The 27,110-nt window shown below is 47.7% G+C and overlaps 1 long non-coding RNA gene across 1 annotated transcript; it reads left to right on the top strand.

Moving 5' to 3' along the window:
• Nucleotides 1-24,841: 24,841 nt before the first annotated feature.
• Nucleotides 24,842-26,812, top strand: LOC119977258. Its single transcript, XR_005463143.1, has 2 exons — nt 24,842-24,960; nt 26,253-26,812. It is a non-coding gene; the product is annotated as an uncharacterized LOC119977258 (long non-coding RNA).
• The last annotated feature ends 298 nt before the right edge of the window (nt 26,813-27,110 follow it).

Below are 27,110 nucleotides of genomic sequence, written 5' to 3'. Positions count from 1 at the left end.
CCCTATTTACAGCCTCAATTTTTGACCGGTTCATTACTTAACCTTCATATCTCCACTTGCTTGTTTTATCTATCTCCTTTTTGCATTTTTCTGTCCCCTCCACGTCTGCAATATCACCTGTCTTTCTATGATCTGTGTGCACAGTGAAACCACAACTTGTCCCTGCTTGTCAATCTGAATATGTCTCACTTATCCTATTTCTGTCTCTTACTTCCCCATCAGTTCCCTTTCAAGATTATCTCCAATCCCATGCACTTCAAATGTAGTTGATAATGTCACGTACAAAAAATCCTGTGTATATCATTCTGCAACCTTCCTCTATCATTGCACCAATGCTTCTCTCCAGAAGCCTCTCTCAAATTTGTTGAACATAATCTACATTTCACAGAGCTATGCTGACTCCTTAATCTGTTTATACTTTACCAAATGCTCTACTTATTCTGTCGTTAATGATGGATTCTGGTAATCTTCTTGCCACCAAGGTTGAGACGGAATGCCCAAAGCTGAACACAAGTCCCCAACTGAATCAGGCCGAAGCTCTGAAAAGCCTAAATAGTGATTCCTTCTATCGCCAAAGGTTAAAATGATCCTTGTGTGTTTTGGGAGTGAGATAATTACCTTGTTGGTTAGAGTTTTGGCACAAGATAAAACTTGCTCTTTGTGTGTTAATTCCTTCAAATTACAGGCCCATTTTTTGATTTGTAAGAATTATTCCGGAATCTGGGATCAATTCCAGCCAAGGCTGCTGAAATGAAAGTCTCTGCTCTCAACTGACTGCAACGACACGGCACAAAATAAGCTTGAGAATTCTTTACTCCAAATGACTGTCGACATGGCCCACAACAACTAATCTGAAAGTAATCAGCAATGTCGCTCCAAGAAATCTGGTAATGGCTGGCACAGGAATACTTGCATAATAGAGGGAGCTTTGACTGGGACACACTGGGCTGGATTGTGACTTTACTGACCTTCTAGGAGGGAGAGGGTTTGTTAAGCATGGATAAACTGAAATCCGGAGTTCAGCTGCATGCTGTAGGTAGGCTTACATTAGCACCACAATGAAGCTACTGTGAAAATCCCCTAGTCACCACACTCCGGCACCTGCTCGGGAGCGCTGAGGGAGAATTCAGAATGTCCAATTCACCTAACAGCACATCTTTCGGGAGTTGTGGGAAGAAACCAGAGCACCCGGAGGAAACCCACGCAGACACAGGGAGAACATGCAGACTCTGCACAGACAGTGACCCATGCCGGGAATCAAACCTGAGACCCTTGCGCTGTGAAGCAACAGTGCTAACAACTGTACTACCGTGCCACCCACTGGCCTGCTCGGAGTGAGAGGGTTGGTTAAGCATGATACAATATTACCGCCAAGGTCTCCCACTCAGAAGCTGGCCTGATTGACAGACTTGCTTTCCAATCAGACAAGGAACAGTCAAGAGGAGGCCACACTCTAGGCAGGATGTGTGGCGGGGATCAATCCTGGGTTGGGGGGATGGAATCCAATCGTGGAGGGGGGAGTCAAATGGGGTGGGAGGCCAATCCCGGGATTCATGGATTGGGGGAGGGGGGAGGCAGTTCCTAGGGTAGAAGGGGAGGAATTTATCCTAGGAGAGTGAGCAATCCCAGGAAAAAATGTCAATCTGGAGTAATTTGATCCGAGGCAGACTGGTCCTGAGGTGGAATTGGTATTCGGGATCAAGGAAAGGGGAAGCTGAGAGACAGAGCCTGGGGTAGGGCATATTTAGAGACCATGGTGGAGGGGTGGTGGAAGTTAGTGACCTTTATGGGTTGAGGTTGTTGGGGGAGGGAGCAGATTTGGGGAGGTTCCGAAGCCTCAAGGACAGGTTTGTCGGCCTCAGCCAGGGATTGGAGGCCACAGGTAGGGAGGGGATGAGGTGAAGATGAAATTGAAGGCCTCAGCGAGAGACCAGAGGAACATAGGAGCAATCAAACAGGATTACATAGAACATAGAACATTCCATTCAGCCCTTTGAGCCTGTCCCGCCATTTAATGAGATCATGGCTGATCTGTGGCCCAATTCCATATACTCCAAAGGTTATGGGGAGAAAGCAGGATTAGGCTATTGAGTTGGATGATCCGCCACAATCGTGATAAATGGCGGAGCAGGCTCGAAGGGACAAAAGGCCTCCTCCTGCTCCTATCTTCTATGTATCTATGTATACCTGCCTTTGGCCCATATCTCTTAATATCTTTGCTTACCAAAAATCTATCTATTTCAGATTTAAAATTAACAATTGTTCTAGATTCAACTGCTGTTGGTGGGAAAGTTCCAAACCTCTAAAACTATTTGAGTGAAGAAGCTCCTCTTAACATCTCTCCTGAAAGGTTTAGCTCTAATTTTTATACGATGCCCCCTTGTTTAAGAATCTCCAACCAGTGGAAATAGTTTATCTTTATTTACCCTGTCTTTCTCTGTTAATATCTTGAATATCCCTTAAACCTTCCAAATTCTCGCGGAAACAGGCCCAATGTATGTAATTTTTCCTCATAACGTAACCCCGATAGTCCAGGTATAATTTTAGTGAACCTGCATTGCATTCCCTCCAAGGCCAAAATATCGTTCCTAAGATGTGGTGCCCAGAACTGCTCACAGTACACCGAGTGGGGTCTAACTAGCATTTTGTGTAGCTGCAGCATAACCCCTGTTCTTTAAATTCCAATCCTCAAGATATGAAGGCTGGCATTCCATTGGCCTTGTTGATTATTTTCTGCACTTGTTCGTGGCATTTTAAGGATCTATGCACGTGAACCCCCATGTCTCTTTGGACCAATGTTCTGTAGCCACCTGGGGTGGCTACGTCCCGATTCCAAAATGGATACTCGCAAAGAGTGCAGGGAAAAATGGACAGCACTAGAAAACAAGCAGGTGCAAGGTTTCCTGTGGATTGGAACCTGCAGAACCCAGACAGAACTGAAACTACAAGCCATTAGCATAGTAATGAGCTATCTCCGGGGACAAAAAGAAACATTGAAACAATCGGTACCAGGACAGACTCCCCGGCGCCAGTGGGAGCTAAAACAAAGGCAGGCCAACGGTTACATAGAGCCCGCCCAACGATCAGGGAACGTTACTGGAGAGAATCGATACAAACGATTGGGACATGGTCCAATTAATTGGGACCAAGTCCAGGGTCCGCCCAGAAGGGCGCGAAACCCCTGGGGGTATAAAGCAGAGTCCCCAAGGTCAGTTCGCTCTCTTAGAAGCTCTTGAGAACTCTTACTTTTTCCATCTTCACCTTGGCATTTGGCTCTCAGCGACGAGAGGCCCACCAAGCACCAGCCAAGTAAGTCTAAGGTCAACGCACGCTACGAGATAGACGCTCCTAGCTACTATTCTATACCAGTTAGAAGCCAGCAGTATCAGAACCGGACAACGGCCATTGTTCCTCTGACTGAGTTGGCACTCGAAGCTAAGTATAGGCTTTTAGTAGTAGTGGTAGTTTAGTGAGTAGAGTTTGTGCATGAGTAATAATTGACTGTGTGTAAATAAATGTGCATTGATTTCAAACTTACTAACTGGTGTATCGAGTCATTGATCAGTATTCGGCTTTGAACCCTGTGGTGGTATCAGAAAGATACCTGGTGACTCTTGAGCAAAGGTAATTAAAACAGAGCAAATTAAGGGAAAGCATAACGAGCAACAGTTCCTAACCTCTTTCCATTTAGAAAGTACTCTTCTCTGACCCTTTTTGGTCGTGGCTCTGGAAAGTAAGGATTTCAGGAGGATAAGGGGATTGTCTGATCACAAGTGGTCTCCGGGCAGGCACATTGGATCCAACAGGTCAGGAGAAAGGCACTTACCCCCCACATTACTCACTCAGGGTTGGCTGCTGGCTTTTCCAAGGGTCTGGAAAACGAACGCATTTAGTCAGTGCTGAATTTCAGCAATGAGTCGCACAGCCTCATTATAATATTTAAAGTGTTACCCCAATTCCTTGGATCTGATTGGTTGCCTGCCCCATCCCACCCCTGTTAAAACCAGAAGTGGACGAGTTGGAGCCAAGATGGAATCACAATTCAGATTTTTAAAATTTTACCCTCCTAGCCGAACCAGGCTCCCTCACTTTTTGGCATTAAAGATCCGCCACCTGTAGTGTTGAAGGCGCAATTTAATGGAAAGTTTTCTAAGTGTGGTAGCGAGCGGGAACTGCCGCAAGCTTCCCGATGCAGTGCCTAGCGAGGCTGTCACCGGTATCAACTGTCAATAGGACCACTTAACGAGGCCCCATGAGCTTCACGATGCAAATGATGGTTCCGCTGACTGATTCGGCAGGACCACCCCCGCCAGCTCCCCACTATCGAGGGAAAACAGCACTTAAACCGATCCTGTAAAGAAAACCCCTCAGAGCTTACAGCCACGCCACTGAGGAAACTAGCCCCACGATTCAGGGATGCTGACCTGGCTAGATTGTGGGATGCGGTCGATGTCAAACAGGATGCCCTGTTCCTCTGAGGGACTCGGAAGGTCAGCCACAGGGCAGCCATTGCCACCTAGGAGGAAGTGGCCGCGGACATCAGCTCGGGAAGTGTCACCAGGAGGACCGGCACCCAGTGCCCTACGAAGATCAATGACCTCCACCAGGCCACACAGATTGGTTGGTACCAGCCCTCTGGCACTGCCCCTGCCCGCCCCCCTGCCCTCCCCACAAGCATACGCCTGCCCAGCACAGTACCGTGCCCCGGCCCACCCATGTCCTGTATTGCCGCCCACACAGGCGTCGTCCCACCCCCCCACATACTCCCCATCACCTCCATTCCCCCCCATACTCTGGATCTCCCTCCCTTAAACTCTTATAAATAAACCAGCTGCACACCTAGAGCCTAGTGTTATCTCGGCATCTCTCTGAAGTATACAAATTATACAATTATGCTGGGTGAGAGCAGAGGAACTTTGCTTTGCACAAATGTGCTTTTCCTAACATGAGAATGCTTGGTGCCACAATATAGATGAATTGTCCTCTACATGTAACCAATGCTGTGCCTGACCAGAGGACATTTGGTGCTGGCACTGGCCGCTCCAATCACAAAAGTGCTGCATTCCCCAACACAAAGAAACTTTGCCTGGCTAAATAGTCGCAATTAAAATCAAAGCAAGAGCTGTTTTGTTTATATTGGTTGAGATGACTGCCCCTGGAAGAGATAACAGGTGGGACAACCAGGAGACAATTTCCTCTTTAATAGCATCATATAGATTTCAATATGTGTCCCGGTTACCTTACAAAACAGATAATAATATTTTCAAAAGCACTTCTTCACAAAGCCAAAGGGTCCCTTTAAAAGAATGCCCTAATTCCAGTGCCAAAACACTTCCAGGCAGAGTTTAAATGTAAGGCAGTCAGTCATACTGGCTGTGGCAAGAATCCTTCCCAAGGCACACACTGAAGATATGATTAAAATCCTAAAAGGAACTCTCTGTGTGAGTATACTGGAGGCTTTACACAGCAGTGTGATAGCTGGTCCCAGAGCAGAAATAAAAACAGAAAAAAGCTGTTCCATCACCTCTATAAAGACAAATTTCAGGATAACCTCTTGAGTGGGGATCATTCCTTGGAACCACTACTGATACTGATTCCGTCCCATCTATTTTTGTTCCGAATTTTCTCAGCTGCTCTGTCTTTGAAGTTCTCTCATATCTGGTTACAAGGTCACGGGCATTGGCTGTGCCACTGCACCTCAGCTTTCGGGCCACCCCTCATGTGCGCATCTGGATGGTGAGTTCGGCTGGACTATTCTCTATAGGGGCATCGCAGCTGAGTCTGAGGACTTGCCTGATGGCCAATATACTCACTTCTCTGGGAGCAGTGTTCAGGAGCAGGAACGCTTTCATTCTCATGGGTACTGAGGCCAATTGCACCTCTCTAACTGAAACAGCTAACACGACACGAACACCTCTGGTAATGATGGACCAATTTTATGTGGTGAATTTCGTGACCAGATCACCAAAGGCCATTCACCAATCTGTTTTTAGTATTTGTCGTTTCAACAGACCAAATGTTCAGATCCATTTCTGATATCAATATTTTCATCAAAGTGTATTAATTGTAGGGGTAAGGGTCGAGTTTGCAGGAATTGCACTGAAAATCCAATAAAGTTACAGGGTTTTATTTGAAGAAGCGGAAGAGGCCTGTCTATAGCTGCAGGGTGATCCACAGCTTCGCTGTGCCTGCTTTGGAAAAAGGTAGGTCAGTAGTCTAGGCCTGGTCTCCTCGGCATAATAGGTTGTCAATCCCAGAGGCACTTCACTGTAAAAACACCAAACAGAAACCAGTCTACATTGCAAGCCACTGCAGAGAATCACAGTGCACAAGGAGGCCATTCAGTCCATCGAGTCACCCCCGACCCTCCGAAAGAGCATCCTGCGTAGGCCCAATCCCCTGCCCTATCTCTGTAATTCCACAACCCCACCTAACCTTTGGACATGATGGAGGGTGTCAGCTATGTGGAAAGGCTGAATAGACTCGGACTGTTTTCATTAGAAAGACGGAGGTTGAGATGTGACCTGATAGAGGTGTAGAAGATTATGAGGGGCATGGATAGAGTGGATGGGCAGGCACTCTTTCCCAGGGTCGAGGGGTCAGTCACTAGGGGGCATAGGTTTAAGGTTGTGGGGCAAAGTTTAGAGGAGATGTGCGAGGCAGGTTTTTTTTTTCACAGAGGGTGGTGAGTGCCTGAAAAGCATTGCCAGGGGAGGTTGTGGAAGCAGATACATTAATGACGTTCAAAAGGCATTTTGACAAACACATGGATAGGATGGGTATAGAGAGATACGGCACAAGGAAGTGCTGATGGTTTTGGGAAAGGTTCGTATCATGACCGGTACAGGCTTGGAGGGACGAAGAGCCTGTTCCTGTGCTGTATTGTTCTTTGTTCTTTGACACTTAGGGGCAATTTAACTTGACCAATCCACCTGAACTGCACATCTTTGGACTTTACATATGATTGCTCGACACCATTTCAATGGAAAACTACTGCCAGTGTCTGCAGGAAAGTCACTGGACATCCGGACAGGACTTCAGGACAACACCCACCATACCTCAATTAGCAAGTTGCAAGCCAGTGCTTGGTATCTCAATGAGAAAATTTTAATGAAATTAGAATGTAAAATTAGTTCAGGCCTCCTCCAACGTTCAGTTTGTGGGCTCACTTCACCCACTATCCACCTGGTGAACAGGGTCGCCCAAAAATTAAAGACAGACTGTCTTCCCCTGCCTTTTTAAATTCCAGATAACACAGATCCAGCTTCAACAAGCTGCATAAAAGCCAAGATTAATGGCAGCCAGATACAAGTTGTTTCTTGTCAAGAAATGTCCTAGAATGGACATGGTTAACCTTCAGCCTGAACGTCCACGTTTTTACTCCATCAAGATCTCCCAGAACTGCGAACAATGCCACCTCTTCTGGCCTCAGACATACCCATGATATCACTTCATACAGATGGGAAAATTCCACATGCTTCCAATGTTAAAATTAGCAGAAGTGTAAAAAGAAAAAAAGCTCTGGGCACCTCTGATGTCCTTCAGTATGTGACCAATGTGTCGGGTTATGTTGTTTATCAGAGATCTGAGAAGGAGGCATGTTGTGTGACAAATTGAAATTCATCACTGCTATCAACCACAATAAATTTTCATCAAGATATTTATCCTATCCATACATATAATGACGGCAGCAGTTCCTCCCCTCAGTTACCCTATTACCCTTGCATGGTACTAGCTTTAGACTTTGCTAAGGCACTATCTAGATCTTGGGTAGACATTCTCATTCTAATCACCACCCCAACATTGGTAGGCTATTACCTTTCTTTTGTTTAACTCCATCCTGATCTTGATCCAATCAATATCCACCAACATGTTGGATTACACAGAACGTACAACACAGAAACAGTCCATTCACTCCAACTGAAAAATGAAAATCGCTTATTGTCACGAGTAGACTCCAATGAAGTTACTGTGAAAAGCCCCTAGTCGCCACATTCCGGCGCCTGTCCGGGGAGGCTGGTACGGGATCCATACTGGTGTTTATGCTGTACACATGCTACCTTGTATCCATGTTATCGAACCCTATTTCTATAATCTGCCAGTGGGAAAAGTGAATCGCAACAACTGGAGAATTCTGGCCATTAACTACAATGGCCTGACCTCGATGATCAATTCTCCACTTGCCCTCCAATTTCCACCAGACAGAGCTATTGTCGCAGCTAATAATACATCTGGGATATTAACATTTCTTCCATTTTTACAGGGGCTAATCAAGTGAAAACATTCCAAATAGTGACTTTTTTGGAGTGCAAATGATTATTGCAGTTGCAAATGCAACATACATTCTGAACGGGCAACACCCCACAAGAACAAAGACCATAAGAAAAGAGAGCAGAATCAGGCAACTCGGCCCATCGAGTCTGCTCTGCCATTTAATCATACCCAATTATGTTTTTCCCAATTAAGGGGCAATTTAGTGTGGCCAATCTACCTAACCTGCACATCTTTGGGTGGTGGGGGTGAAACCCACGCAGACATGGGGAGAATGTGTAAACTCCACACGGACAGTAACCCATGGCCGGGATTCGAACCCGGGTCCTCAGTGCCGCAGTCCCAATGCTATCCACTGCGCCACATGCCACCCTCGCCATTTAATCATGACTGACATTTTTCTCATCCCCATTCTCGTGCCTTCTCCCCACAACCCCTGATCCCCTTATTAATCAAGAACCTAATTATCTCTGTCTTCAAGACACTCAGTGATTTGACCTCCACAGCCTTCTGTGGCAAAGAGTTCCACAGATTCACCAGCCTCTGGTTGAAGAAATTCCTCCTCATCTCTGTTTTAAAGGATTGTACCTTTTGTCTGAGATTGTGTCCTCTGGTTCTAGTTTTTCCTAGAAGTGGAAACATCCTCTCCACGTCCACTCTATTCAGGCCTCGCAGTATTCTGTAAGTTTCAATAAGATTCCCCTCATCCTTCTGGACTCCGAGTATAGACCCAGAGCCCTCAACCGTTCCTCAGACGACAAGCCCTTCATTCCAGGGATCATTCTTGTGAACCTCCTCTGGATCCTTTCCAAGGCCAGCACATCTTCCTTAGATACGGGGCCCAAAACTGCTCACAATACTCCAAATGGGGTCTGACCAGACCCGTATAGTAGACATTTCAACTATGCCTCATTCAATTAGACCATGGCTGATCACTAATTTAACTTCATCCACCTATCTTTGATCTGCAATTCTTAATACATTTGCCAAACAAAAACCTATCTCGGTTTTGCCTAGCCTCAAGAACGTTTGACATGGAGAGTTCTAGATTTCCGGTATTCTTTGTATGAAGAAGTGCCTCCTCATATCATCCCTGAATTACCTTAGTTTTAATTGAACAATTATGCCTCCTTTTTCTGGAGCAGAACCATCTGAGGAAATAATTTTTCTCTATCATATAAAATTCGTTGATCAACTGCTAATGTTCCAAATTTAAGGGAATTCAAGCCTAGTCTGTACAACGGCATCCTCACAATTTATCCCTTTTAGCACCAGTATCGTTCTGGCACATAAATCTGTACTGCACTCTTTCCAAGAGCAACATATCCTTCCTGAGTTGCACTGACCAGAACTGATGTGCCAACATCAGTTAGGCGAATTACCAATTATCCCATGGGATATCAGTTGATTGAGAAGTCGCGATCAGGGACAACTCCCTGCTCCTCTTCAAATGCAGCCGGAAGTCAATGTTTCAACCATATTATCTCTCAATCTACCAAGCTCATTCGCAATAACTTTCGAGCGTACCAATTTTGACTGTAATAACTTGCAGGCCATCTCAGCTCCACAATATGCGTCTCAACCCAAGCTGTCTCAACTGCAATAGAAAAGCAATCAATCTCCAAAGAGGTGAAAAATCAATCTTGGGTGTGTGTGTGTGTGTGTGTGGGGGGGGGGGGGGGGGGGGTCACTGGCATTTGCACCATTTCATCCTGACCATCAGACTGCACAAATCAAAAGTAACACCTCTTGCAAACCAAACGAAATAGGATGGCTTTTCAGCGAGAGAAACCGCTGTACCTTTGTAAGATGTGCACGGTGGGGAAATAGAAGGATAGAAAAGCAACAAAATTAGTTTTCAATTTTTGAGAGATTGATACGTCTTCTGGAGATGTGTTTGTTTTATGGTTCAGAAAATACAGCCAATGGAAAGCAATACACTGGCATGAAAACAAGAGTAATTATTTAACAACTTGTTGGCCGCAAGCACAGATTACATTTGTCAACATAAATAGTCAATGTCAACACCAGGAAGAATCAAACTGCTGTTCCGTCACTCTGCCAATCTGAGTTCCAACTCCTGCAGTCTAAAAGAGCACATATTTACTTTTGGGGATGTGGCACTGCAGAAATTGCATTGTCATGATCAACATGAACTTTCATACAAAGCAATACACAGGCTTTGACTATTCCTAAAAATATGGGGTTCCTGTTGCTGCCAATTGAAAATGTGCATCTCCTCGCTGGCAACAAACAGACAGAGTTACATCAGACAGAGCGAGGACTCATTAATCAATCCAAGATTAGGTCAGACACAGTTGAAGTGTAAAATAAAGCTTTGGCTACACTCTCAAGTCAGATATAGCAAGGGCTAGATGGTGGCTGCCATTTTCTCTCTTTTCTCTTAACCATCAATAGGAACTCCCCAGTCTCACAAGAGCATCTTGCATGAAAATATAATTATTTATCACAGACTTCCTTATGGACACTTCAATAAAATGTGTAACTCACAGACATTTTTACGGAAGTGCGATCAGTTTAGGTTTGTCAGCGCAAGTCCATGAGAAACTGTGCTGTGGACACGCAGGCTCATTTCACTTCAGAACCTTACAGCCAGAAGAGAGGGGAGACTTTCACACCATTGGCCTGATTTGGCATTAATTTGACATTCAGATTGTAGAAAGAGAAGATGATAAAGCAATCACATTCCTGGCCTTGAGTGACAACAACCCAGTCTTCAGTCTTAGGTTGACAGCACTCTTGACACTGACTACAGTGCCCCTGTGCATGGACGATATAAATTCCTGACTGATTCCCCCTAGTCCCTGCCTGATTACCCCTCTATCCTTGACCAATTAGATCTTAATCCGTCATTGGCTGCAAGCAAGTCCTAGACAGGCTGACCTCAATTCTTGACGCATATACCCAAACCCCAGACTGCCAACAATAAGTGCCTAACTCGTTACATCTCTAGTCCTCAACTTACAGCAGACACTTTACAGTTGAATGTGTAATTAGTTAATAGCACACCTTCAATTTGGCACTGTATGGCACCAAATGTAGAAGCAACACAGAAGACAAATGGCACCGAAATATGCAATCCAAATTATTCTCTTGCATTTTTAGGTGCTAAAGAAATCTGTACACGTTTTAAAATGGTGGAGAGCCTCTGCCTCAGGACTGAGATTACCAATGTGTTTGTTGCTTCCGAGAACTGGACTGCATGCACAGTGAAACTAAGGTGCACTCTTAAAGATTTGAGGGCACTTTTCCCAGATGGCCCTTCTGTACAGTCACCTAGATTTACTTTGCTTTTAAGCCTCTCTTCACAATTCCTTAAACTAAGTAAAAATTGAACTTTGCAAATAGGACAATGGTGAACAATGAGCTCACCATATCACTCTTTATTTGTAGATTTATCTTCTACATTTTAGGACCTTAAGATTGTAGGATCCACATGTGAAACAGCCCCCCCCCCCCCAACCCTACACACACACACACCCTCGCCTCCTCTCCCTTATTTTACAATGCGAGCAAATACTGGTGGCCTCATTCCTTTGAAATCTTATATTACCCACAGGAGGCTTGACCTGAGCTCTCAGTCCCTTCCACCCCACCCCCCACCCTTCCTAGAGGCGGACCTGTGAGCTCCATTGAACACAAAGTTAACAGCAGCATCTGGGAGCTATCAGTCTGGTACTATGGGAAAGGAGGACTGCAGAACCTGCTCACTCCCCCTGACCTGCCTATCATCAGTGCATTCCTCAGCCAAACGTCTAATCCAAACATATTTTCTAACTCTTTAAATAACATGCCCCCATTCCCATGTGCACTACAGTAAGATTTTAACTCCTTCAAAGCTGATTTAACCCCTTTCGGAGCTTCTCCATCAACTATCATGATTTGAAAATATATTCCCGGAGGGAACATCAAGGTTTAGAATTTGTGTCCACACAATGTGTATTTTATCAGTATCATAGAATCACAGCGGAGTCAGGGAGAGGAGAACAGAGATAAGAGAATGCGTAAAAGAGCGAGGCTGAGAGTGGAGCTCGGAAATAAAACAGCGCGAGAAAGAACGAGACTGCGAGTGGAGCCAGGGAGATAAAAGAGCATGAGAAATAGTGAGGGTGTGATCTTCCGGCTTTGTTACATTTGGCTCAAGCGAAACGAGGCCGGGGAAGAGCAGGAGAGGCCAAAAACGGGAACCGCAGCAGGCAGCGAACAGTTTGCAATGCAATCAGCCCGCCCCCATAGGCGAATTTGGAATCTTGCCGTAGCGTGGCAAGAGTAGCCTCTAGCAGTGTGGCTGAAGGCAATCGCTGTGGGTAATATAAGCAAGTGGGCACGTGAGCACTTGACACGTGCCAAGTGGTTCCGGTTGGTAAGCAGGCTAAGTAGCATGTGGGAGTCATTGCCTAGCATTTCAATCAAACCTTGGTGCCTGGACACTGTATAGGAGTCAACACCATACATACAGCAGCTAACATCCGAGCACCCAGGGGATGACACACAGCTGCTGGGATATGACCACAGACGGAGGGTGGGTAGATGCCATGGGAAGGGGGGAGTTGCCTGGAGATACAGGCAAAAAGTCCGGGGGTCAGCCCGCATTGCAGAAGAAAGTGACAGAGGTATCATAATGTTTGTGCAAATGTGTGATGCAATACCCCATTTCTGATAGTACAGCACCCCCAAACCCATCAGCCCCGGGTAACTCTGTTCCAGAGGCTCAGCATCAGGCTGGGACCCAGCTGGGTCCAGGGATCCAGTAGACCTCCAACTGCTGTCTTTTCTGGGGCTCCTGTCTCCACCAGATGTATACAATCAGCAGTGTGGTGCTCACCAAATTGTGCCCCAGAAGCCTGACCACAAACATTTCCCACTGATGTGTGTGTATCTGCGCTGGTGGAGGGTGGGGATGACAGCTGTGTCATGACTATAACAGTTGCATCCTCGGAGCTCTCCTCCGAGGTCCTCTCCCCGGAGTCAGGAGAGGGGGCCGCCGGGATAGGCCAGCATCGTCGGCTGGAGGACCTGTGGGAGAATGGCCATGCGGTCAGTGGGAGGGACGGGTCAGTCAGTAAGGCAATTACTACTCACGTTTGACAGGTTCTCCAGGTGGAGCCTTGTGGTCCCTCACCTCTGCAGCGTCCTGCGTTAGGGGCGAGAAGCCTGTGAGGCCTCGTTGGGTGCACCAATTAACGTTGAATAGAGTTGCCGGCCTCGCTGTGCCGAGCGCCGGGAAACTCGCGGCAATTCCTGCTCGCTACAGCACTTGGAATTTTTTCCGGAGAATCGTGCCCTGAGACTGACAGCGGAGCCAGGAAGATAAAAGAGTACGAGAAAGAACGAGACTGAGAAGGGAGCTGGAGAGTAAAAGAGCGTGAGAAAGAGTGAGACTCAGAGCAGAGTGATTACTTGGCGTTTCAAGCTCCTGAGAGTGACGTCAGGATTCAATAGTTACACAGGAACGTGGACTTAGCTAATTGTGTGAATGCAGTCAGGTAAGTATTTATTACATTTATCACTTATAGATTGTAAGGTCTATATTTTGTGGTCTACAGTTTGTAAGGGCTACATTCTTTCATAAGAATGACCAGAGAAGGATCCTAGAATAATTGATATTATTTGATTTTAAGAACCTTCCAAAGGATTTAATTTTAAGGGGTAAATAATAGCAGGAGAGCTCAGTGCTCTCTGTGGGAAACGGGGAACATTTCCAGTGGCCGCATGTGTGCAGCAAGTGTCTCCAACTGCAGCTCCTGGAAGCCTGGGTCTCGGAGCAGGAGCTGCGGCTGGGGACACTGTGGAGCATCCATGAGGTGGAGAGTATCGTGAACAGCAAGTATAGAGAGATGACAGGCTAAGACTCCACAGACAGGAAAGGAATGGGTAACCACAAGGCAGAGCACAAGGACTGGGCAGACAGTGCAGGAATCTGCTGGCCATTCCACTGCAAATCAGAAACAACACTTTGGATACTGTTGGGGGGAATGGCCTCTTAGGGGAAAGCAGCAACAGCCAATTGCACTGCATGACCTCTGGCTCTGTTGCACAGGGGAAGAATAAAAGGTGTGGGAATGCAATAGTTATAGGGGATTTAATTGTCAGGGGAATAGATCGGCATTTTTGTGGCCACAAATGGGACTTCAGGATGATATCTTTCCTCCTTGGTGTTAGCATCAAGGATGTCTGAGAGCAGCGACAGGACATTCTGGAGGGGGACAGCGAACAGTCAATGGCCGTGATACACATTGGTACAAACAACATGGGTGAAAAAAGGAATGATGTCCTAAAAGCAGAATATAGGGAGTTCGGAAGTACTTTGAAAAGTAAGAACTCAAAAGTAGTGATCTCAGGATTACTACCAGTGTCACGTGCTAGTCGGAGCAGAAATAGCAGGACTGACGGTGGCAGCCATGGAGTGGACACACACAGGGCAACTCCTGGTCGGAGGCGTTGGTTTGAGCTCTTTTAACCCGAAAGCAGGGGAATGTCAACAGGAACGTGTAGCTGAAGGCGTGGAGGAGAAGTTCCCGCCCGCCATGAGTGGCGTGTCTGCTGGTTATCAGACCCGGCAGAAGAAGGTTAAAGACCCGGCCAAGGAGCTGGAGGAGACGTGTGGTGCAGTAGCAATTGGTAAGATGGTGGAGGAGGAAGGGTTGTCACAAGTTGGAAACCCGCAGATGGAGCAGTTGATGGTGTTTATTAGAGAGGAGTTCCGCCAGCAGCGAAAGGAGATGAATGAGGATCGGTCAAACGCCATCGAGGGGACGGTATCATCTCTGAAAAGATCAATGGAGAGAGTCGAGCAGTGTTTGGAGGCACAGGGGCTGCAGATCCGGGAGATGGAGAAGGTAATGTATCATAGTGATCGGGTAGTGGCACTGGAGGCGAGGGGGGGGGGCCTCCTGTGGGGACCTTTCTCTCAAGTGGGGTGATTTTGTTCTTCTAATTGTTTACTAAGGGGCAATAAGTTTGTAAGGCGGCAACTGCCTACCCCCCTCCCCCGCCATTTGTGATGTTTTTCTTTTTAGAGGGGGGTGACCTGTGGATCTGTCTTTGTTTGTGTGGGAGAGTGTGGCGTCCACAGGGAGCCATTTGCACAGACCAGGGAGTGAAGGGTGGGCGGAGGGGAGATAGGAAGGGCCTTCAGGCAGGAGCTACCACACCAACAGGTAATACTGGTGCACGGAAATGAGGTGGGGGAGGTGGCTGCGGGAATGGCTAAGTGGGGGTTGGGGATGGGGAAGGGGTTGTGGGGAAGGGTAGGGCGAGGGGGGATGCGACGTTGGAGTAGGAATGGGATCATGGGCGGAGAAGGAGACCATCTTGAATGGGTCCAGTTTCGGGCAAAATTAAAGGAGACCAGAATTGGAAGGGGAAGGTGGCAGGCAGCAGAGGGGAATGGAGGTGCAAGCCTCCCATAAGGTTTGTAACATGGAATGTACGGGAGCTAAACGGACGATGAAGAGGTCTCGGGTCTTCGCGAACCTGAGGAGCTTGAAGGCTGGGGTGGTCTTTCTGCAGGTTCAGGAGAGGATGGGTGGGTCGGGTATTCCACTCGGGGTTTGATTCAAAGTCGCAGTGGGTGGCCATCCTGTTGAGCAAAAGGACGGGGTTTGTAGGTGCCAAAGAAATGCGGGACCCGGGGGGGATACAGGTGAGAGTGAGCGGGGTGTTGGAGGGGAAGTTAGTGGTGTTAGTGAATGTTTATGTGCCGCATTGGGATGACGTGGGGTTTGTGAAGGGGTTGCTGGGAGGAATTCCAGACCTGGACATGCATCAATTGATTATGGGGGGTGATTTTAACTGCGGGCTGGAACCGAGAGTGGACAGGTCGAGCCCTAAGTCAATGGGAAGTTTGAGGATGGCGACGGGGCTGGGAGGGTTTATGGGAAGGATGGGAATGGTGGATCTGTGGATAGGAACCCGGAGGCGGGAGAGTACTCCTTCTTCTCGCACATGTACAAGGTATACTCCAGAGTTGGCTTTACAGAGAGCCGAGTGGTGTTGATGGGGATGGTGGGAAATATGCGGGAATCGCGATCTCAAGACCATGCGCCGCACTGGTTGGAGGTTAGATATTGTGCGAGGCAGGAGCAGAGGCCAGGATGGAGGTTAGACTCGGGGCCAGACAAAGGATTCTGTTAGAAGGTGCGGTCGGTGATCAGAGACTATGTGGAGTTGAATCAGAATGGGCAGGTATCGGCAGGCACATTTTGGGAGGCGTTGAAGGCGGTTGTTCGGGGGAAGGGTATCTCATTCAAAGCACACAGATATAGGACGAGGAGGGAGCAGTATGGACGGTTGTTGGACAAGGTAGTTGAGGTGGACAGGAAATATTTGAGTTTCCCAAGGAAGGGTTGACGAAGAGAAAGAAGTTACAGAGGCAGTTTGACAGGTTGACAATGGGGAAGGCAGTGGGGCAGCTACAGAGGGCCTGAGAGGTGCAGTATGAATATGGAGAGAGGGCGAGCCGTGTGCTATCACATCAGCTATGGAGGCAGGCCGTGTCTAGGGAAATTCTGAGAGTACGGACAGGGAAAAGGGAGGTAGTGTCGGAGCCGGGGAAGATTAACGAGTCGTTCAGGAAGTACTATGGGAAGTTATGTAGTGCCGATCTGGGTGGTGAGGAAAGAGATATGGGGCGGTTTTTAAATGGGCTGGAATTCCCAAGGCTGGATGAGGAGAGGAGGCAGGCGCTCGAGGAGCCGCTATGGCTGAGAGAGGTGATGGAAAACATAAAAGGGATGAAGTCGGGGAAGGTGTCGGAAATGCCGGAGCTGATGGAGGGGAGGAAGGCCGACGTTGTGGCCTTCGCCTCTCTAGTTGCCTGGTGAAAGATTCTGTTGGAATAGCGGTCAACAACGCCGCCGGGGGTGGCGGCCTGGCTGGAGGACCTGCATGACTTTCTCCGGCTGGAAAAAATTAACTTTGAATTGAGGGGTTCAGCAGAGGGCTTTGAGATAGGGTGGGGACTGTTCATGACCGTGTTTGAGGAATTGTCCGTCGCAGTGGTGGTGGTGGGGGTGGGGGGGGGGAAGTGAAGGCTGGGAGGGGGTGAAAAGGGGAAAAAACTTGCACAAACTGTGAACTGTGATGTGTGGAGAATGCTCTTTGATTTATTTATGTTTTAGTACCGTTGAATATGTTTGGAATAAAATACATTTTAAAAAGGGGTGGCACGGTGGTTAGCACTGCTGCCTCACAGCTCCGGGGTCCCGGGTTCAATTACGGCCTCGGGTGACTGTCTGTGTGGAATTTGCACTTTTTCCCCGTGTCTGCGTGGGTTTCCTCTGGTTTCCTCCCACAGCCGAAAGATGTGCAGGTTAGCTGGATTGGCCATGCTCAATTGCCCCTTAGTTTCCAAAAGGTTAGGTGGAGTTACAGGGTTATGGGGATAGGGTGGAGACATAGGGTGCTCTTTCCATGGGCCGGTGCAGACTGGATGGGCTGAATGGCCTCCTTCTGCACTATAAATTCTATGATTCTATGAAAAGAGCAGAAATAGCAGGATGCATCAGATGAATATGTGACTGGAGAGCTGGTGTGAGGAGGAGGGGTTCAGAATCCTAGGAATTGGGACCAGTTTGGGGGGAGATGGGACTTGTACAAACTGGACGGGTTGCACCTGTGCAGGACTGGGACTGATGTCCTGGGGGAAATATTTGCTGGAGTGGTTGGGGTGTTGTTAAAGTTAAATGGCAGGGGGATGGGAACCTAAGCAAAAGTCAGAGGACGGGGAAACACAGACAAGAACAAAAGACAGAAACGGGAATAAGAAAAGTGACAGGCAGAGAGGGCAGCATGGTAGTGTAGCCATCTAAGAGGGTCATCTGCAAAGGACCTTGGGAATTATGGCCAACCCAGGACTCAGACAGATACAGACGCTATGTGTATTTGAAACACAGGTAACCAGACCTGATCAACACCCCCCGCTCGTTTACATTTTAATGGCCCATTTCCCAATACAATAGAACTCCAATCAGCCAACCGATACAGCCACAGACTGATCGGCGCCACTTCCTTTACTCAGAGAGCCCAACTGCCAAGGTCAATGACCGCTATGGACCCGCCCAGCTACCAAGGTACCCGCCCCTTTATTGGCCAAAATTGAAGACAGTGATCAGAGCCCTGTCGAACTATTGGGTCCAAGGTTAAGGACTGCCCCAAAGAGCGCGAAATCCCCGAGGGATAAAAGAGAGCACAGCTATTTGTTCTGTCTCTTTTGGATCCGGCCTATGCCAAACCAATTGTAGCAGGAACAACCAGCCAACAACAATCGCTACCTGACGGATGAGCCCAGCAGAGACAGAGCCGCTTTCTTCGAACCAGCCAAGTGAAATCCAGAAAAAGGCCTTATCCATTTGCACAGTGCCGGTCGCCCTGAAGTTAAGTATAGGTTATTGCAGCTGATAGGTGTAGTTTAACTCGTAGTAGATATTGTGTTTGCATGTCGAGGTAACCCTTGTGTGTATAAAAAAAACATCTTTGGAACTAACTAACTTGTGTGGTCATTTGATCAATATAAGGGAAGGCTTGTGGTTCACTAACATTATCATGAATATTAGCAACAGTATCAGCTACGCTGTTGGGATTGAAAATGGGCAACAATAGCGTAGTGGTTAGCACAGTTGCTTCACAGCTCTAGGGTCCCAGGTTCGATTCCCGGCTGGGTCACTGTCTGTGCGGAGTCTGCGCGTTCTCCCCGTGTGTGCGTGGGTTTCCTCCGGGTGCTCCAGTTTCCTCCCACAATCCAAAGATGTGCGGGTTTGGTGGATTGGCCACGCTAAATTACCCTTAGTGTCCAAAAAATGTTAAGTGGGGGTTACTGGGGTGTAGGGATAGGGTAGCAGTAGGGTGTTCTTTGTTAGGGCCGGTGCAGACTCGATGGGCCGAATAGCCTCCTTCTGCACTGTAAATTCTATGATTCAGTGATCAAGGGCCAGAATCACACAGAGCCACAGTGAAAAATAATGGAAACAGGATAAGGAATGATAAAACAGCAGCCTTATGGCTTTGTGCCTTAATGAAATGAAATGAAATGAAAATCGCTTATTGTCACAAGTAGGCTTCAAATGAAGTTACTGTGAAAAGCCCCTAGTCGCCAAATTCTGGCGCCTGTTTGAGGAGGCTTGTACGGGAATTGAGCCTTGCTGCTGGCCTGCCTTGGTCTGCTTTAAAAGCCAGCAAATTAGCCCCGTGCCAAACCAGCCCCAGGGAGTGTGGAGCATTCACAATAAGGTGGATGAATTACTCACGTAAATAGATGTAAATGGGTATGTCAAGTCAGGATTACGGAAAGATGGCTGCAGAGTGACCAGGGATGGGAATTGAACATCCAGGAGTATTCAGTATTTAGGAAGGACGGACAAAAAGGAAATGCGGTGGAGTTGCATTGCTGGTTAAAGAGGAAATTAATTCAATAGTGAGAATAGATACAATATCAAATCTGTATGGATGGAGCTGAGAAACACCAAGGGAAAAAACATTTTCCTACAATCGACAATAGTTTTGTGGTCATCATTAGGCTCTTTTATTTCAGATTATTATTTTTTAATTTAATTCAAATGTCACCATCTGCAGTGCTGGGATTTGAACCTGGTTGTATATCGATCCTCAATCTGTAGTGGTGATGTTGGGGGTGGTGTTAATAAGGAAATTAGAGACGCATGGAATAAAGAAGCATCTGTAATTATGGGTGACTTTAATCTGCATATAGATGGGGCAAATCAAAGTCGTCACAATACAGTAGAGGAGGAATTCCTGGAGTGTATACGGGATGGTTTTTTGGACTAATATGTTGAGGAACCAACTAAAATACTTAGCCCCCTACTCTACTCCCTGTACACACACGACTGCGTGGCAAAATTTCGTTCCAACTCCATCTACAAGTTTGCTGATGATATGACCATAGTGGGCCGGATCTAGAATAACGATGAGTCAGAATACAGGAGGGAGATAGAGAACCTAGTGGAGTGGTGTAGCGACAACAATCTCTCCCTCAATGCCAGCAAAACTAAAGAGCTGGTCATTGACTTCAGGAAGCAAAGTACTGTACTCACTCCTGTCAGCATCAACGGGGCCGAGGTGGAGATGGATAGCAGTTTCAAATTCCAAGGGGTGCACATCTCCACCAAGAAAGCACAACAGGCCCTATACTTCCTCAGGAAACAAAGGAAATTCGGCATGTCCACATTAACCCTTACCAATTTTTACAGATGCACCATAGAAAGCATTCTATCTGGCTGCATCACAGCCTGGTATGACAACTGCTTGGCCCAGGACAGCAAGAAACTTCAGAGAGTCGTGAACACCGCCCAGTCCATCACTCAAACCTGCCGCCCATTCATTGACTCCATCTACACCTCCCGCTGCCTGGGAAAAGCGGGCAGCAGAATCAAAGACCCCATCCCACCCGGCTTACTCACTCTTCCAACTTCTTCCATCGGGCAGGAGATACGGAAGTCTGAGAACACACAAGAATAGGCTTAAAAACAGCTTCTTCCCCGCTGTTACCAGACTCCTAAATGACCCCTTTATGGACTGACCTCATTAACACTCCACCCTGTATGCTTCATCCGATGCCAGTGCTTATAGTTACATTGTATACCTTGTGTTGCCCTATTATGTATTTTCTTTTATTCCCTTTTCTTCCCATGTACTTAGTGATCTGTTGAGCTGCTCGCAGAAAAATACTTTTCACTGTACCTCGGTACACGTGACAATAAACAAATCCAATCCAATCCAGTCCAATCCAAGAACAGGCCATCCTAAACTGGGTATTGTGTAATGAGAAAGAAATAATTGGCAATCTAGTTGTGCGAGGCCCCTTGGGGATGAGCAACCATAATATGATAGAATTTAGTGAGAGGGCCGAACTGAAGGAAATCAGTATTAGTCAGGAAATGGTGCTGGGGAAACTGATGGGATTGGTGGCCAATAAATCCCCAAAGCCTGATTATCTATATCCCTGAGTATTTAAAGCAATGGCCCTCAAAATAGTGGATGCATTGGTCATCATCTTCCAAGATTCTATAGACTCTGGAAAGTTCTTACAGATTTGACGGCAGCTAATGCAACCCCACTATTTAATAATGGAGGTTGAGAGAAAACAGGCAATATAGACCAGTCAGCCTGACATTGGTAATAAGGAAAATGCTAGAGTCCGGCATAAAAGATTTAACAGCAGAGCACTTGGAAAACAGTAGCAGGATTGGACAAAGTCAGCATGAATTAATGAAGGGTATGCTTGACAAATCTCCTGGAATTCTTTGAGGATTTTTGTTTAATATATTAGTTCATGGGATGTGGGCGTGCAGGCTGTGCCAGCATTTATTGCCCATCCCTAATTGCCCTTGAAGGGGAAGTTCAGAGTCAACCACATTGCCGTGGGTCTGGAGTCATATGCAGGCCAGACCAGGTAAGGGTGGCAGAATTCCTCCCCTAAAGACATTCATGAACCAGATAGGTTTTCACAACAATGGACAATGGTTTTGTGGTCATCATTGGACTCTTAATTCCAGATTATGGGCGGGAACTCTCAGGCCATGACGGGCCGGAGAATCACCGGGGCAGCCCGAGAATCCTGCCACGCCGCACCGACGCCGGGGCGCAATTCTCCGCGGACCAGAGAATCTCCCGCCAGTCGTGCGGTGCGGTCCATGCGGCGCCAGTCAGGCACTGCTGAAAAAGCCCCCAGCGTTGATTCTCTGGTACTCGATGGGCCGAACTCGGACGAGTCCCGCCGGCGTAGTTCTAATCTGATACCACCCGGCGGAAGCTCAGACTCGCGGCCATGGTGGTGGTCCTGGGGGGGAGCGGGGGGAAACTGAACTCTGGAGGGGGCCTCAGCGGTGGGCAGGCCCGCGATCGGGGGCCACCGATCGGCGGGCCATCACGAACAGAGGAGGACCTACCTTCCTCCGCGCGGGCCACTGTCTCCATCCACCATGTCAGCGTCGCCCGTGCCGAAGTGGGAAGCCGCACGCATGCGCAGCCTGGGCAGCAGGGCCCCGTTGGCAGCCAAAGCTGCGGGACGCACGCCGGGGCTGTGCTAGCCCCCTGGAGAATGGAGAATCACCCCGGACTTTCTTGGAAAATGTCCGCAGTGATTCTAGCCCGTTTTCTGGCAGGCGTGGGGACTCAGTCCGCAAAAGGGAGAATTTTTAAAATTGAATTCAAATTTCACCATCTGCAGTGGTGGGATTGGAACCTGGTGCCCCAGAGCAGTACCCTGGGTCTTTGGATTACTAGTCCAGTGACAATACCTTGATGTCACCACCTCTCCGCTAACAAGTAGAGCTGATGAGTGGAAGCCAGCCAATGTGTTTATTTTGACCTTTAGACGGCTTTCGTCAATGTCCCACATAAGAGACTAGCGTATAAAATTAAAGCACATGGGATTGGGGGTAGTGTATTCAGTTGGATAGAAGAAGACAGGAAAGAGTTGGAATAAACAGCACTTTTTCTAAGTAGCAGGCAGTGATTAGTGGGATGCCTGTGCAAGGACCCTGGCTACTCACAATATATATTAATGATTTAGATGAGGGAACTATGATCACCAAATTTGCAAATGGCACAAAACTGGGTGGGAGGATGTGCTGTGAAAAGGAGGCAGAGATTCGTCAGTTTAAATTGAACAAGTTGAGTGAGTGGGTGAATGAATGGCAGATGCATTATAATGTGGATAAATGTGAGGTTATCCACTCGCAGCAAAAATAGAAAGGTAGATTATTATATGAATTGCTATAGATTGAGAGAGGGGAATGAGCAATGAGATCTGGGTGTCTATTTGCTGAAGGTAAGCATGCAGGTGCAGCAGGCGGTAAAGAAGGGAAATGGTATGTTGGCCTTCATAGCGAGAGGATTTGAGTACAGAAGCAGGGATGTCTTGCTGCAGTTACACAGGGCTTTGTTGAGACCACGCCTGGCATATTGTGTGCCATTTTGGTCTCTTTATCTGAAGAAGGATGTTGTTGCTATCGAGGGAGTGTAGCGACATTTTAGCAGACTGATTCCTGGTAGGGTGGGACTGATGTATGAGGAGAGACTGAGTCGGTTAGGATTAAATTCACAGAAGTTTAGAAGAATGAGAGGGATCTCGTATAAACCCATAAAATTCTAATAGAGTGAGACAGGGTAGTTGCAAGAAAAATGTTAGCAATGGAAGGGGAGTCCAGAACCAGGGATCACAGTCTGAGGATGCAGGGTAAACCATTTAGATGAGGAGAAATGTCTTCACCCAGATAGTGATGAGCCTGTGGAATTCGATGCCATAGAAAGCAGTTGCCAAAACATTGTTGGCAGGATTGGCCTTTTGGGAGACTATTTTCGTCAATCTCGCGTAGTGGCTGCAGACTGTGTCCAGCGTAGCTACTGCCACGGAAAACTGCCAGTGAATGGGGGGGGGGGGGGGGGGGGGGGGGGGCAATTGGGGGGGGGGGGTCCAATGGAGGGTTTCCATTGTCCGTGGAGGGGTTTTCCTGCATCTGTGAAGGGGGACTTCCAATGTCTGGCTGGGGGGGTGGGTGGGGGGGGGGGGGGGGTGAGGGCATGTGTGTGGGGGGTGGCTGTACCCATGGTGTTGGAGGAGGCAGTGCGGGAGGGGGGTATTCTTTTTTTAAATTTGTGTTTTAAATCACGGAGTGCTTGTTTTCAAATCTCGTGAAAGCCGATGTTGGCAGGGCAGGTTCATTCAGCATCCCCCCACCAGCCTGACCACACGGGATCCGGCTCCTTGGCCTTTTTGTCTCCTTGGCCTTAAGCGTCAAAAAATATGGCCGCCGGCTCCACTGCCGACTTTGTTGGCACTTGGACAAAAATGATTGAATTCCTCCTGGTTCACTGTGCTTCTCTCTCTCCACAGATGCTGCCAGACCTGCTGAGTATTTCCGGAAGTTTAAAATTTTATTGTAGAGTTCCAGCATCTGCAGCATTTTGTTTATAGAGCCTCGTCTACAAAGATCCACCTTTATTATGCAAACAGAACCTGCTCCCCAGAACGCCCCCCCCCCCCCCACCCCCCCCCCCCCCCCCCCCCCCCCCCCCCCCCCCCCCCCCCCCCCCCCCCCCCCCCCCCCCCCCCCCCCCCCCCCCCCCCCCCCCCCCCCCCCCCCCACGCCAACCCACCTCCCTCCCTCTCACCCACCTAACACACCCAATTGATTTGACGGAATGACAGCATCACGTGTCTACTTCGGCACAGCAACAGAGCCAGGACCTCAGAACTTCTGGGCAGAAATGGTTGCTTCTTTCAGTGCAACGTGCTCTGTACCACAGCTGCTGCAGTGCCGGACGAAGTGGATTGTAGGGACAGTTACAGATCAATCACAGTGTTTGGAGAAATTCAGGAGCCGCTCGAGTGCTCCCTGTGCGTCCATGTCAGCGTACCTAGCATAGGCAGGATGGGGGAGTGTCGTTTGTATTTTGGATTTCGAAGTGTCGTGCCTTTTTTCTCTGCGCACAGTTTTTTGTTTCTACCCCATCAGAAACTGGAACAAAAAATACTTCACATTTTTGTGCGGTGAGGTTAGAGGGAGAGCGTTATTTGAAACCTCCAGCAGCTCGCTGAAGGCTCAGTTAAGTGGAGGCAGCAGCGACATGAATCTAAAGACCTATCCCCAGAAAGAAAACAAATACTTCCCCTTTCCGGAATGGCTCGGGAGGTAAACGTCCCACCAGGTGAGACACCCAAACCAGATGTTAGCCCGGTTCAATTTCCAGCCTGCACCGAATTAGCTGAACTCAGCTAGGGCAGCAGATGTGACACTATCGGGTTCCCAGTCGGCAGACTGAACAGGCTAGGTCTCCTTTTACTAGAAAAGAGAAGGTGGAGGGCTGACCCAATCAAGGTCTTTAAAATTATGAACCGAATTGATGGAGTAAACATATGAAGGAAGCTTCCACTTGTGGGAGAATCCAGGGGCTGGTTTAGCACAGGGCTAAATCGCTGGCTTTGAAAGCAGACCAAGGCAGGCCAGCAGCACAGTTCAATTCCCGTACCAGCCTCCCCGAACAGGCGCCGGGATGTGGCGACTAGGGGCTTTTCACAGTAACTTCACTTGAAGCCTACTTGTGACAATAAGCGATTTTCATTTTTATTTCATTTCAGGACGCAGGATCAGAAATATAACTCGATCACCGATAAATCCAATAAGGAATTCAAGAGAAACCTCTTTAACCAGAGAATAGTTAGAATCATAGAATTTACGGTGCGGAAGGAGGCCATTCAGCCCATCGAGTCTGCACCAGCCCTTGGAAAGAGAACCCTAATTAAGCCCACACTTTCTCCCTATTCCCATAACCCAGTAATCCCATCTAACCTTTTGGACATTAAGGGGCAATTTATCATGGCCAATCCACCTAACCTGCACCTCTTTGGACTGTGGGAGGAAACCGGAGCACCTGGAGGAAACCCACGCACACATGGGGAGAATGGAATTAAACACAGGTCCCTGGAGCTGTGAGGGAACAGTGCCAACCACTGTGCCACCGTGCCTCCGGTGTTCTGTGCTTGCTTACGTGAGTTTTTTGCTATTGATGCTCACTGTCCTTGATTAGTTAAGCTTGGATGTGGACTCAGAGAGAAGTAAACAAAGCTGCAGAAAGAGCTGGAAGCTAGAGGTAGAAGCATGGAGTAGACATTTTCACGCACTGTGAATTAAACCTGTTGCACACATAGTACCCAGTGCCATCACTGCGCATATCTGAGGTATAAAATATACAACAGTTCCTACTGAATCTGCTTCTAGACAGTGCATTCCAGACCACTTTGTGTGAAAAGAAAATCTCTTCTTTGCATTCAATAAATCTTTTTTTGACCTGTTTAAGAGTGGTGACCTGGGGCAGCTTTATTAATACAGCTGAGATTCTGTTCACCACAAAAAGAAAGAAGCATTTAATTTGTTTTTGCTCTTCCCAAATCTTTTTTTCTAATTTTCTTTTTTTCTTTTTCATTAATTTTTCCAATTAAGGAGCAATTTAGCGTGGCCAATCCACCTCCCCTGCACATCGCTCTTCCCAGATCGGAACTCAGTAAGAGAGTCAGCAGGGCTGCTGGATGAGATACAGGAGGACGCTGGATAAAGCATTGGACATCTGCTAGATGAGCTACTGCAGGGCTGGTGGACAAGACATTATGGAGCTGCTGCTACCTGTGGAAAGAGACTTCCACTCGTTACTGGGAGGAAGTCCCGCCTTGGAAACAACCGGCTAATCTAATTCACTGGCGGCTCTCCAATGACTCCAGGAACAGCGCTGCAGTGGTATTGCAGCTAGCTGCCTAAGACTAACTGTCAGGAATTTATATTGAGGAACTTGTAATGACAAAAGATGGGGCAAATGGCCTAGGCACATATAAGGGGAAGCTAGAGATGCAATGAGGGAGAAAGAAATAGAAGGATATATTTTCCGTGTTTAATGACGTTGGGTGCTGGAGCAATTGGGCTGAATAGCATGTTTATGCATTCCACATTCTATGAACCTCTGGGAAATCCTGATTATAATAATAATATAATAATCTTTATTGTCACAAGTCGGCTTACATTAGCATTGCAATGAAGTTACTGTGAAAAGTCCCTTGCCGCCACATTCCGGCGCCTATTCGCGTACACAGAGGGAGAATTCACAATGTCCAATTCACCTAACAGCATGTTTTTCGGGACTTGTGGGAGGAAACCGGAGCACCCGGAGGAAACCCATGTAGACACGGGGAGAATGTGCAGACTCCGCACAGACAGTGACCCAAGCCGGGAATTAAACCTGGGACCCTGGCGCTGTGAAGCAACAGGACGCAAGGTGTGTATCTGTGTGTGCGTGTCTTTGTGTGTGTT

Source organism: Scyliorhinus canicula, chromosome 1 (genome assembly GCF_902713615.1).
Source record: "Scyliorhinus canicula chromosome 1, sScyCan1.1, whole genome shotgun sequence".
In the NCBI taxonomy this organism is placed as follows: Eukaryota; Metazoa; Chordata; class Chondrichthyes; order Carcharhiniformes; family Scyliorhinidae; genus Scyliorhinus; species Scyliorhinus canicula.
This window is presented reverse-complemented; position numbering and strand designations above follow the sequence as displayed.